General features: G+C 34.7%; 1 long non-coding RNA gene across 2 annotated transcripts in view; it reads left to right on the forward strand.

Annotated features, from left to right (window-relative positions):
• LOC141278686 (uncharacterized) overlaps positions 1–9,322 on the forward strand; it is a 196,973-nt gene extending 187,651 nt beyond the window's left edge. For both annotated transcript variants that reach the window (XR_012331726.1, XR_012331727.1), the window contains one exon: positions 9,263–9,322. This is a non-coding gene — a long non-coding RNA (uncharacterized lncRNA). The remainder of the gene's footprint in view (positions 1–9,262) is intronic.
• Positions 9,323–11,637: the final 2,315 nt, after the last annotated feature.

The raw sequence follows: 11,637 nt of genomic DNA on the forward strand, positions 1-11,637 counted from the left end.
TCACCAAAATACTCATATACAAATTGATTCTTAGAAATCCAACCAACATCTTTTATTAGAAAAGCCTAGAAAAGGCTAACTCCTTGTTTGGAATCAGGACGAGAGCCTTATTCTGCCCCAAAGCCAGGCTAGCTACATAATTTGCAGGGCCCAGAGTAAAAGAAAAATGCTAAGAAAGTCAATATTTTTTTTTTCATGGCCTACTGCCACAGTGCACTGTAGATGGATGATCCCCAAGAATCTCAATCAGACATGACAGTCCCTGCACCCAGGCTCCCAGCAGGGGCAAAGGGTGATGATAGAATACAGGACGCTCCCTGCTCCAGTGCAGTGATGCAACCCAGTTGCAGCCCTGGGCAGGACAGCTACAGATGCAAAGCAGGTGTGGGGAGAAGGAGTCTGAGTGGGGTATAGGGTGTAAGAATATCAGAAGTTTATGGAGAAGTACCCACCCTGGGGAGGTTAAGGACAGTAGGAAGCAGAGTTACATGAGCCAAGACTCTAAGCACCCGGTGCCAGCTCCATTGTCCCATCAACCTTCACTTACAAAACATAAATTGGAAGATAAAATTATTAAGACTTTCAACATGATGAAAACAGAACATTAAATCCCAAGGCCATTCTGAATGTGGGGACCTATGTTACTACACATAATAAATCTGCCTAAGACAATACTAAGATGAAGAAAGTTTAAATAATTAATCGAAGACCATATATTTGATAAGAGTCAGAGTCTATATTTTTGGCTTTAAAACACATATCTTTCTACTCTGTTACTCTGATTATCTGACATAAAACTTAATGTGGTACTTATTATACAAGTATTCTCCATTATCATAAGATTTTTGTTTAATGTATGCTTTCTTCCAGAAGGGGCATGATAGAAACTGTTTATTTCCATTAGTATAGAATATCAGTGATAACTCTTTTGATTTAATCAGCACCTTGCATTAGGTTAGGAAAACCAAAGGAACTTCTTACAGAGACAAAGGATGCATATCTCAGAAAAGAAATGGGTTTCAAAAATGGATTGAAGCTGGGCATAGGGAACCGATGAATTTTCTCTTTTACTCCGTTCCTTTCTGCATGTCTGCTTTTTGAGTATTTCTATATGAGTCTTTCTATTGCTTCTTTTCCAAAGTTACAGATGGAATTTGTTCAATACATACTTCCTGAGTTTTGATATCACTGGTCCTGTCACCCAAGAGAGAATGACATACTATTTTTTTTCTCGATTCTAAATCCTCAAGAAAGGGATTGGTTGACATATTCTAGGTCATAATTACCCTACCCCTATGCTTTAAGAGCAGCTATTCAGGAATATTAATATATTAAGGAAAGGACTTCATGGAGCTGCCCAGTAACTATATGTGTGAAGAGAACAGTTCCTAGAAATGAGAGGCTGACAGGCAAGCCATAGGTTCCACTCTGGATGGGGCAAGGCTCCATGGCATAAGATCTTATTAAATTTATTATGATATTTTGTGGTAGAATCACTCATTCCTCAAATCCAAATATATTTTGAAACATCACAATAAATTTGCTCTATTTCTCAATTTTATACAAGAATCTGGATGACTTTAACTAAGCTTCACATCAGACCCTATTTATACAAAAAGCAAAATTTCTGTCATTTTTCATTTGTGGTGTATTTGTGACCTGACAGGCCTCCCATCCCTCTTGATGATATACTTTATTGAAAGAGTAAAAATGCTGGAAGGTGAAATACAATGCAGACCATCCCATAGCTGTCAATGCCATTTTTAGTTCCTGCTGGGATTTCCAGTTTGTCAGAAATTGCCAGAATTCGAGAGAACTATTTAAACTATGTGTATAGCCTGCATACCAACTGGGGCCACTGGGTACACAAGAAACCTCTAAGAGCGGTGTCAAATGTTTCATGTGAAACAATACCTACTGCCAGAATGTTACTGCTGTCTAAGGAAAGCTACATTAAAGGAATTATGCTCCTGAGGTCTATATGAAAAACACAGCCTCTGTGAACCTGAATTTCATCTGCTTATATAAAATTTCAGATTACACACTTCTCTAATATATGTTCTCAGGCTTTGCAATAAAAGCTGGGTGCTCTGTGATGGAATTTTGAAGCATAATACTGATCTTTTTGACAGAAACGATGTGTCTTCAAAGTTTTATATCATGCTTTTATATTTTGTAGCTTCAGTGAGTACATTCTACATCATGTCACCTTCTCCATTTATAAATTTTCCTGAAAGTCAAAACTTTCATTACTTTTGTGCAATATTTGCATGCATGATCTTGATTTGGGGGAATACTTTGTTTCTTTATAAAAAGATTTAGAGCACCATTAGTCCTTATTTATTTACTCATAATCCTTGGTTAAGTTATCACATCCTTTTGGAAACAAGACAAAATCTATCAGGCCAGTAAAATGCACTGAGGCCACAAAAATTTTTTGACATTACCAAATCATGCTGAGAAAATATCCAGAATTTCAGATCCAGTAAAAGGAATTTCCGTGATACCACACTCTTATCTCTACTTTATAACATCTAAGCAGTATTTTTTCAATGTAAAATTTTTAAGTCTGCATTGGTTAAACAAATTTTAATAAATTTTAAAGGTAAGCCACCTGTAAAGCTATAGTGATTGAAAGGTAAACAGTAAAAACAACCCATGACTTGTTTTTTGGATAATCTTGGGTTCAAATTCCAGTTCTTAAACTTCCTAATTCTCTGCTGTTGAATAAGTTACTGGTCTCTATACTTTTTCATCAGTCAAGTGGGGGAAGGCTGATTACATCTGCCCTGTGTAAAGATCAAATAGGAGATTATCTGAGTACTGCTGTTCAGCTTCTCCCACACTCTTATGCACACAGATTGTATGCAGATACCTTCTTTTCTGACTTGTTGAAGTCCATCTTGTACCAGTTGTGAAATACTTTGAATATATATAAATGCCTATAGCCACAACCTTGGATACATCAGATACTCAACACAGTCTAAACATGGTGCCTAAACACAGCACTAATTATTTTGTTCTATACATGTAGAAAGAATCTTTGAGGTAAATCCCTCATCAAGAAAGAATGACAGAGGGCTTCCCTGGTGGCACAGTGGTTGAGAGTCCGCCTGCTGATGCAGGGGACACGGGTTTGTGCCCTGGTCTGGAAAGATTCCACATGCCACGGAGCGGCTGGACCCATGAGCCATGGCCGCTGAGCCTGCGCATCTGGAGCCTGTGCTCCGCAACAGGAGAGGCCACAACAGTGAGAGGCCTGGGTACCACAAAAAAAAAAAAAAAAAGAAAGAAAGAATGACATGCATCAAGACACAGGGTATTAATAAATAATTCTTGCATTAATTTATATATTACTAGTGATTTGTCACATAGTGTTATTCACTGAATATATTTATTCTGTCAGGCATCATTTCAGACACATGCCTGGGCATTTGTTGTGATGATTACCTGTGAAACATTCACAAAATTTTCATTGTGAAAATTACAAACAGTCATTGTGAGGTGAAGCCACTCAAACTACTAATCTCTGTATTTGTCTGAGTCCCATTATGTACTAACTTAAAACAAAATGAAGGAAAAGTATAATTGTTTTGCCTTCCATTAGTTGGAAAGATGGTAGAAAAACAGTATTTAGTTTAAAACTAGTGACTCTGAAATTGATTAGTTCTTAATCATGGATAAATAATAAATTATTTAAAACCTGTTGAGCCCTTATTACACATCAAGCCCTGTTAAGTATTGTATTATGTACTGCACATGTAATTTTAAATTTAATTTTCAAACAATCTATGACATAGATAAATTTAATTATCTCAATTCACATATAAGAAAACTGTTTTGAAAATATACCATACTTGGCCAGGGTTTTATGATTATAAGAGAGGAAATGAGATTTGAATCTAGGTGTCCGTAACATGAAAAAACACACTATTTTCTGCTTTGTGTTACTATCTCTGTGTGTAATACATATAGTATTGCTTTTTAATATTAAACTTAATTAAAAAATAGTAAGTAAATTGAGGATATCTTTTATTTGTTGAAAAAATGGCAAATTATTGCCTCGTATCAATTTCTCAAATTCTGAAAAACGCTTTGTAGACATTCCAGTAAAAATGTAAATTTATGCTATTTTCTCCTCTTCCTCTGAGACTACAATGAGTGCAGAAATATATAAGCTGAAAACAATAAATAAGGAGAAAACTGACACCATCAGAAGACAGGCGATATTATCAGATTTCTTTTAGTGGGAAAGTAAGTGAAAAGCTTTTTGGTAATGGACTTAGGAAATTTCATCTCTATTAAAATCAACTCAGCTACCTTTCCAGTTGTGAGGCCAAAATCCTTGTTATCTTCTGGTCTTCTCTTTATCTCACACCATACGTCCAATATCTCATCAAATCCTAACTTTAAATATATCCCAAATTCCAGTGTTTCTTCTCACTTCCCTCACTAGGAAGCCACCATCAAACAAGCGGCTATCTTCTCTTGGTGAGGTGATTGCAATCACCTCCAAGCTGTTCTCCCAGATTCTACCACCCGTGCTCCCTGGAGTCAGCCTATTCACAACACAGCAACCTGTATAATCCTGTTAAATGTTTGGCACATCATGGCATTTCTCTGTTCAAACCCTCCAGTGACTTCTTCTTTCTCTCAAAGTAAAAGGCAGTATACCTTGCAGTGTCCTGGGACACACTTCAGGTAGGAAATATTCAAACCTCAAGGTCAAAGAGAAAATCTGAACACCTCTCAGCAATGGAAAACAACTAACAAACAAAGCAATGATGATAAATCAGGTTTGCATCTATTTCCTATTAACAATTGATATTATAAAATATGAATATAAGCAGTAAAAGAATAAAAAATTGGAAATGTTTAAAAAGAGGGAAGGGCTTCCCTGGTGGCGCAGTGGTTGAGAGTCCGCCTGCCGATGCAGGGGACACGGGTTCGTGCCCTGGTCCGGGAGGATCCCACATGCCGCGGAGCGGCTGGGCCCGTGAGCCATGGCCGTTGGGCCTGTGCGTCGTCCGGAGCCTGTGCTCCGCAACGGGAGAGGCAACAACAGTGAGAGGCCCACGTACCACCAAAAAAGAAAAAAAAAAAAAGGGGAAAACTTGGGAAAGAAAACGAGAATCTACATTTAAAGCATACTACTTTGGCTATTAATTAACTGTAATTTTTGGCAAAACATTTACATTCTATGGATTTTAGTTTCATTGAGTTTTGATGATTCTATCCTTTCTATGATTCTGTTTTTTTTTTTTTTCATTTTTCCTATATGACTGCTTTGTTCATTATGTAGAAAATTATTTCTGGTTTGATAGTTCTTACATTATCCATTGAAAATAAGTCATAAAATTACAATATTATTACAGAATTAAAGTCCCAAATTTCCAAATTTTTTTCAGAGAAACATTATATGTACTGGTTACCATTGTTACTTCTTAACTTTCTTTTCAACTCAGAGGTTTTTCTTCTCATTTTGGCCTAATCCTTGGAGTATCTGTTCATCTCTTTTTCCCCCAGAATATAATCCAGCTGCTAATAAATGCTTTCTGGACATTTCTGATCTAAATAGTCCATCAATATTTTCTGCCTTAATGTGTTTAAAACTAGACTTACTCTCTTTCTACCCCAAGCTAGGGTCTTCTCCTGTTGTTGCACCTTCTGTCAAAAACATCACTATTTTCTGAGTATTCAAAACCTCTATGGTTACTTTTTTGACTTTTTATTTTCCTTCTTTCCTAGCAGAGTTATTTCTTTATCTGGTGTGTATTTACTGTGGGCTTAGCATTCCACTGGTGTAAAAGATATGGAAACTAGATATGCTCACTAGAAATTCTCTATTTTTTGTAGATCAATATGCAAATAATTACAATACAATAAATTGAGTATTGAATAAACAATAAATCAATTTGCAATAAAGCAGTATGTGATTATAAAAGAAGTAAGGATTGTCTTTGTCCCTATGAGAATATCATATAATCTCATTTAATCTCTCAGGTCACCATCAGAGTAGACTTTTTGCAATATAGTTCTTAGATCAAGTAGATCTGCCATTAAAACTTTAGGGATTCACTTTGCCAAGAAAATCAAATAAAACTATGTACTGAATATTCAAGACATCTATGGTCTGGATCTTTTTTCCAAGCCTCATTTCACACTATTTCCCCAGTAAAAATCATACATGTGATTTATTAAAATATTTGCCTTTCTCTAATCTTCATACTTTTCCTTATCCATGCATTTTCTCACTCTATTTTATTAACTATCAGTAGCTTTATCTTTCAAGGAACTACTAAAACCAACAAATTCCTGAAGTTTTCCCTGCTTATAATAATAAGAAATCATCTGTTCCTTCTCTTAACTTGTGTAATGGTTTATATGCATCATTCCTAATGTGCTTATCACATCACTCTTTGGCATATTTTATTACATATCCCTTCTGTCCTACAAAATAATATGCCTCTTGTGAGTAGGTGTCATTCCCTACTTCTTCTTAAATACATATTTGTACTTAGAGACTTTTGATCAAAATCCCCTTTATAAGCTGAAGACACAACACTAACCGTGATTTCATTATTCTTCCTCACATTGTGGATAAAAAGTGGAAAAACAAACTGTGATTTTTAACTATTGCTCTCAATTAAATGAAATCACAAGCTGGGTGCAGCCTTCTGAAAGAAAAGATAAATTTCACCTTATTGCAACAACTGAAACATATAATGCTTATAAAGGGAAATGTTTTAACAAATATTGTATTCCTCTGCTGTTTCTTTCACTTATTGAAAAGAGAGGAACCTGCTCATTGACCCTGTTTTACTCAATGAGGCAGTGGGATTACAGTTGGGCCTCACCATGGCCAGTCATTTCTGCCATGAAAAGTGGGCAATACACTTTCCCCCAACTCAATGCCCAATACGTAGACAAAACCTTCAGGTTCGTTCCTGCCTATTATTTGCACAACTATTCCTGCCAGATAGTTCTGCTGTGGAAAGAACTGAATATGTTTCCCAAGGGGAGGTTGGAGCCACATAAGTAAGGGGTAAACCTGAATGTAATTTAAATATTATTTGAGGTAGCTTAAAAGGGGGCAGTAGAATAATACCTTGATACTACTAAGTCTTTCATTGTCATTTTTTTCTAATTTAATAGAATCAAAATTAAGCCTGTATCAGTGATGGAACTCACATCTGATTTTTTTCAATTACCCAATCCAAGCACCAGCATAGCACTTTGTATGTCAAGGACACATAGTTATTGCTGATGACAATTAATTTGATAAATTAAAAATGAAAATTTTAACTGTTTTTTTTTCCATATTCATTTCTTTTGCTTATCATATTTAGATTGATAAAAATTATTGTGTTTATGCAAAAGACAATTCTGATTTCTATCATTCTTCTTTAATTCGTTGTAATGATTTTTTAAATCAACAACAGAATATTTTAGTCACAGAATTTTTTTAAAAATGTGGGACATGTATACACTGAAGTTAAGAGGTCTTAAGAAAGAAAAAGGAAATCAAAAATTGATTTTGTTGTTTTGTTCAAAGTCTAACAGAGTATATGACCCTGACGCATACGCGCTCTTTCTCTCTTTGTCCCTCTCTTTGTAACATATATGTCTGTGTGTGTCTGTAGATGTATATGTGTATGTGTATTAGGTGGAAACATAGAAAGTGACCCTGAGAAAAGCAAGAAAGAAAGACACAGGGACCTAGACGAAATAGCACAAAATATATGTTAGAAATGAGGAGAAGTTTTGGTGGACCCTGAAGAAAAGTCTAAGTTACATAAAAGCTGCTTTGGTCACACCTTGAATGCATACTTGGGTTGTAGTCTTCAGAGGCTCTCATCACTTGTTTGGTCTGCTTTTGAAATGCTAATAATATCTTTAGAGTCCTCCGTCCATTTGGAACCTTAAGGACATTAAAGCATTCATTTTCAAACTTCACAGTTGGTTTTTAGATGAAAGTTTATTCTCTATAGAATCAAGGAGTTTTTGTACAAGTTGGCAATGGGACAGATATTTTTTAATCTTCTTTGGCCATGTATATGTTGGTCGATTTGCCACCTGTGCCAGTTCCTTTGAAATGAAAATTTGCCTGATTGTCTCATTTTATTAAAGATTAGTGCGGTCTCATTCCTTTTTTGTTTTTTGAATTTTTGAATTTTATTTATTTTTTTATATAGCAGGTTCTTATTATTTTATACATATTAGTGTATATATGTCAATCCTAATCTCGGTCTCATTCTATAATGCTTGAAAGCTACATTGAAACTAGTATTAATTTCATTATTATGAGCTATTTTTCCAAATCAAGTACAAATATTTTCATCTCATGTGGATAATGGAAAACATGATCTAAGGATAACTGTGTAAATTAAAATCCTGCAAGATTAAGTATGTTTTACTATAAAATAGACCATAACCATTGCTTGTAGTTCTTTAAGAGCCTTATTTAATCTTCTAGACTATAAGTAAAATGTCCACAACAATCTTGGAGAGGTATGTGTGCTTTTGTACATACTCACACAATATGGGGCTTTATTTTCTTAAATACACTGCTCTATCTAAGTGTAAGAGAAATTCATTTCTTTCCTGTAGTGCATTCATTCATTCATTCATTGAAATAGCACATACTTATTTGAAGTAAACTAAGTAAAAGGGAGAGGACATGATACTAATATCTCAAAATCTAGCAAGGAAGAAATTTGAGGAAACGTAAGTAATCATAAGACAATGTAATGTTTCCTGCATACTGTTGTGCCATGACCTTCCTGGAGAACAGAGAGAAAAAAATTAATGACTTTGATGGTATGAATCTGGGAAGATATCATAGAAAATTTAGTAGTCAAAATAGACTATGAGAGATAGGAAGGATTTCACCTGTAAGAGATATGAGAAAAAAAGTAGCCAGAAAAATTATTTCAGTAAGTAAAGGACCTATATTTTCCATTGGAAAATTACCTTTCTCCATTTTGTATTTTGTCTAGCAATTCATAAAAGTGTGGTAATCCCTCAGCACTAGAAAGTATAGGAATATGACCCAGGCCAGGTCAACCTAAATCTATTTCCCTTCAACTTGAATACTAATCATAACAACTCAAGGTATCCTGAAAATAATTCTCTGATAAGAACTTACATTAGCTTGTGCTAACTGGATTCCCAGAAAACCTCTGGTTTTTATTGTTTATGAAGCCTGATTCTATTTAACTATGATTCAGTGAGATACTCAACGTTTTTCTTTCTCACTCAGATATAAAGAAGAAATAAATGAAAATATTTTTTAAAAGTAAAGAAAAAACTAACATCAGAGATAAATATTTCCTTCAAAAAATGAATCAGCAGGCTGGATAGAGCTGAGGAAATCATCAGTGAATTTGAAGATAGGTAAGTAGAAATTATTGAAACTGAAAAAGAGAAAAAATATTGATAATGTATATAAGATGTGAATAAACATCAAATGGTATAAACATATATGTAATTTAAAGTCTCTGATTGAGAAAACAGGGTAGAAGAAATATTTAGAGAGAGAAATGCCAGTGATTTTCAAAAATTAATGAAATTCAATAGACAACATAACCAAGAATCTCAGCAAACACAAACAGGATTAGAAAAAAAAACAGGTAAACAGAAAACAACCAATCGAAAAATTAAAATGTCTAGACACGTCATATTCATACAGCTGAAAAGAGAAACTTTTTAAAACATCCAAATAGGGAGACAGGGAATTGTATACTAAAGAACAAAAATCAGAACTATAGCATATTTCTTATCAGAAACTATACAGGATGGAAGATAATGGAACCACATCTTTCTGTTTTGAAAGAAAAAATATTTAATCCCAGAATTTTTACCTGGTGAAAATATTTTTTCATAAATGAAAGTAAAATGAAGACGTTACTCAGAGAATCAAACCTGATAGAATCTATTGCCAACAGATATGCACTACAAGAAATGTTAAAGTTCTTCAGAAAGAACAGTATGATACCAGATGAAAATTTATATCTACATAAATAAAGAACATAAGAAATAGTAAAAATAAGGTTAAGTATAAAAGTCATTTTTTTCTGTTGTCTAATGCAAAAAAAACTAAAGATGTGCTATGTCGGTTATGTGTACAAAAGTAAAATGAATGACATTGATAACAAAGAATGGATAGAACAACATGAAAATATATAAGGTCTTCCACTATATGTTAAATGGCTATATGAAGGTAGACTGTGATAAACAAAAATGGAGAAGAACAAATGCAACTGTAAAAAACAACTAATATGTGAACAATAAACAAGAGGAATTTAAAATTAAAGACATAAAACCATTAACATTAGCACTCAAAAATTACTTATATGTAAATCAAACAAAACGTGTAAGATATATATGAGGAAAATTATAAAACTCTGATGAAAGACATAAAAGAAGAAGTAAGTAAATGGAGAGATATTCCATATTCATAGATAGGAAGGCTCATTATTGTCAAGTTGTCATTTCTTCCCAAGTCAATCTATAATTTGAATTCAATCCCAATCAAAATCCCTGAAAATTATGTTCTGGATATCCACAAACAGATTCTCAGTTTATATGGAGAGGCAAAAGGCCCAGAATAGCTAATGTAATATTGAAAGAGAAGAACAAAGTAGGAGGACTGACTCTACCCAACTTTATGAAAGCTATAGTATAAAGCTACAGTAATCAAGACAGCGTCTTATTCATGGAATAATAGACAAATATAATAAAGTGTCAGAAGTGTCAGAAAAATAACATTTTTTTTCTTTTCTCTCACCTCCCTCTGGCTAGAGCTTTCAGCAGTTCTACAGATATGAGTTTTCTCTTATCTCCAAATTACACACAAATATTTTTTTAAGAGCTGAATGTGTTATGTACATGATTGTGGATAGTGGTTATCTTTTGATGTGGGATGTGAAAAGCCAAAAATTTCTAGGACTAAGGATGGTTAGAAGACAGATACTTGTGACTCCCTATCAAGAGGTGGACCTGCTGATCCATATTCTCAGCAAAGGACCATATGGGCATATACCTACTTGTTTTCAGGGGAAGAAACAGTCTTTGGCAAGAGTTGGTGACCAGTATATGTCAAAAATAACAAGATTAGGGCTTCCCTGGTGGCGCAGTGGTTGAGAGTCCGCCTGCCGATGCAGGGGACACAGGTTCGTGCCCCGGTCCGGGAAGATCCCGCATGCCACAGAGCGGCTGGGCCCGTGAGCCATGGCCGCTGAGCCTGCACGTCCGGAGCCCGTGCTCCGCAACGGGAGAGGCCACAACAGTGAGAGGCCCGCATACCACAAAAACAAACAAACAAACATGGAAAAAACCCAAAGCTATGGCAAACATATTCCAGCATGTCCATAAGGAACTGAGAGTCAGTAATTAAGATTATAATCTTCATTAAGAGCTTATCATCTTAGTGTATCTATCAAAGTTGTGGTTAGTCAGATATATTATCAGTTGCTGCTAATCTATGAAATTTACCCAAAAGGTAAAATAATGCTGACTTGCTCTAGCTATTTGCCAGTCTTAATTGACCTTTCCAGTCATTTCAATATTACTTCATTTTGAATACTGTTGTATAACTAAGTCAAAGATGGTCTCTGTATATTGCCCCTATATTAT

The sequence above is a fragment of the Tursiops truncatus genome, chromosome 5 (genome assembly GCF_011762595.2).
Source record: "Tursiops truncatus isolate mTurTru1 chromosome 5, mTurTru1.mat.Y, whole genome shotgun sequence".
NCBI lineage: Eukaryota > Metazoa > Chordata > Mammalia > Artiodactyla > Delphinidae > Tursiops > Tursiops truncatus.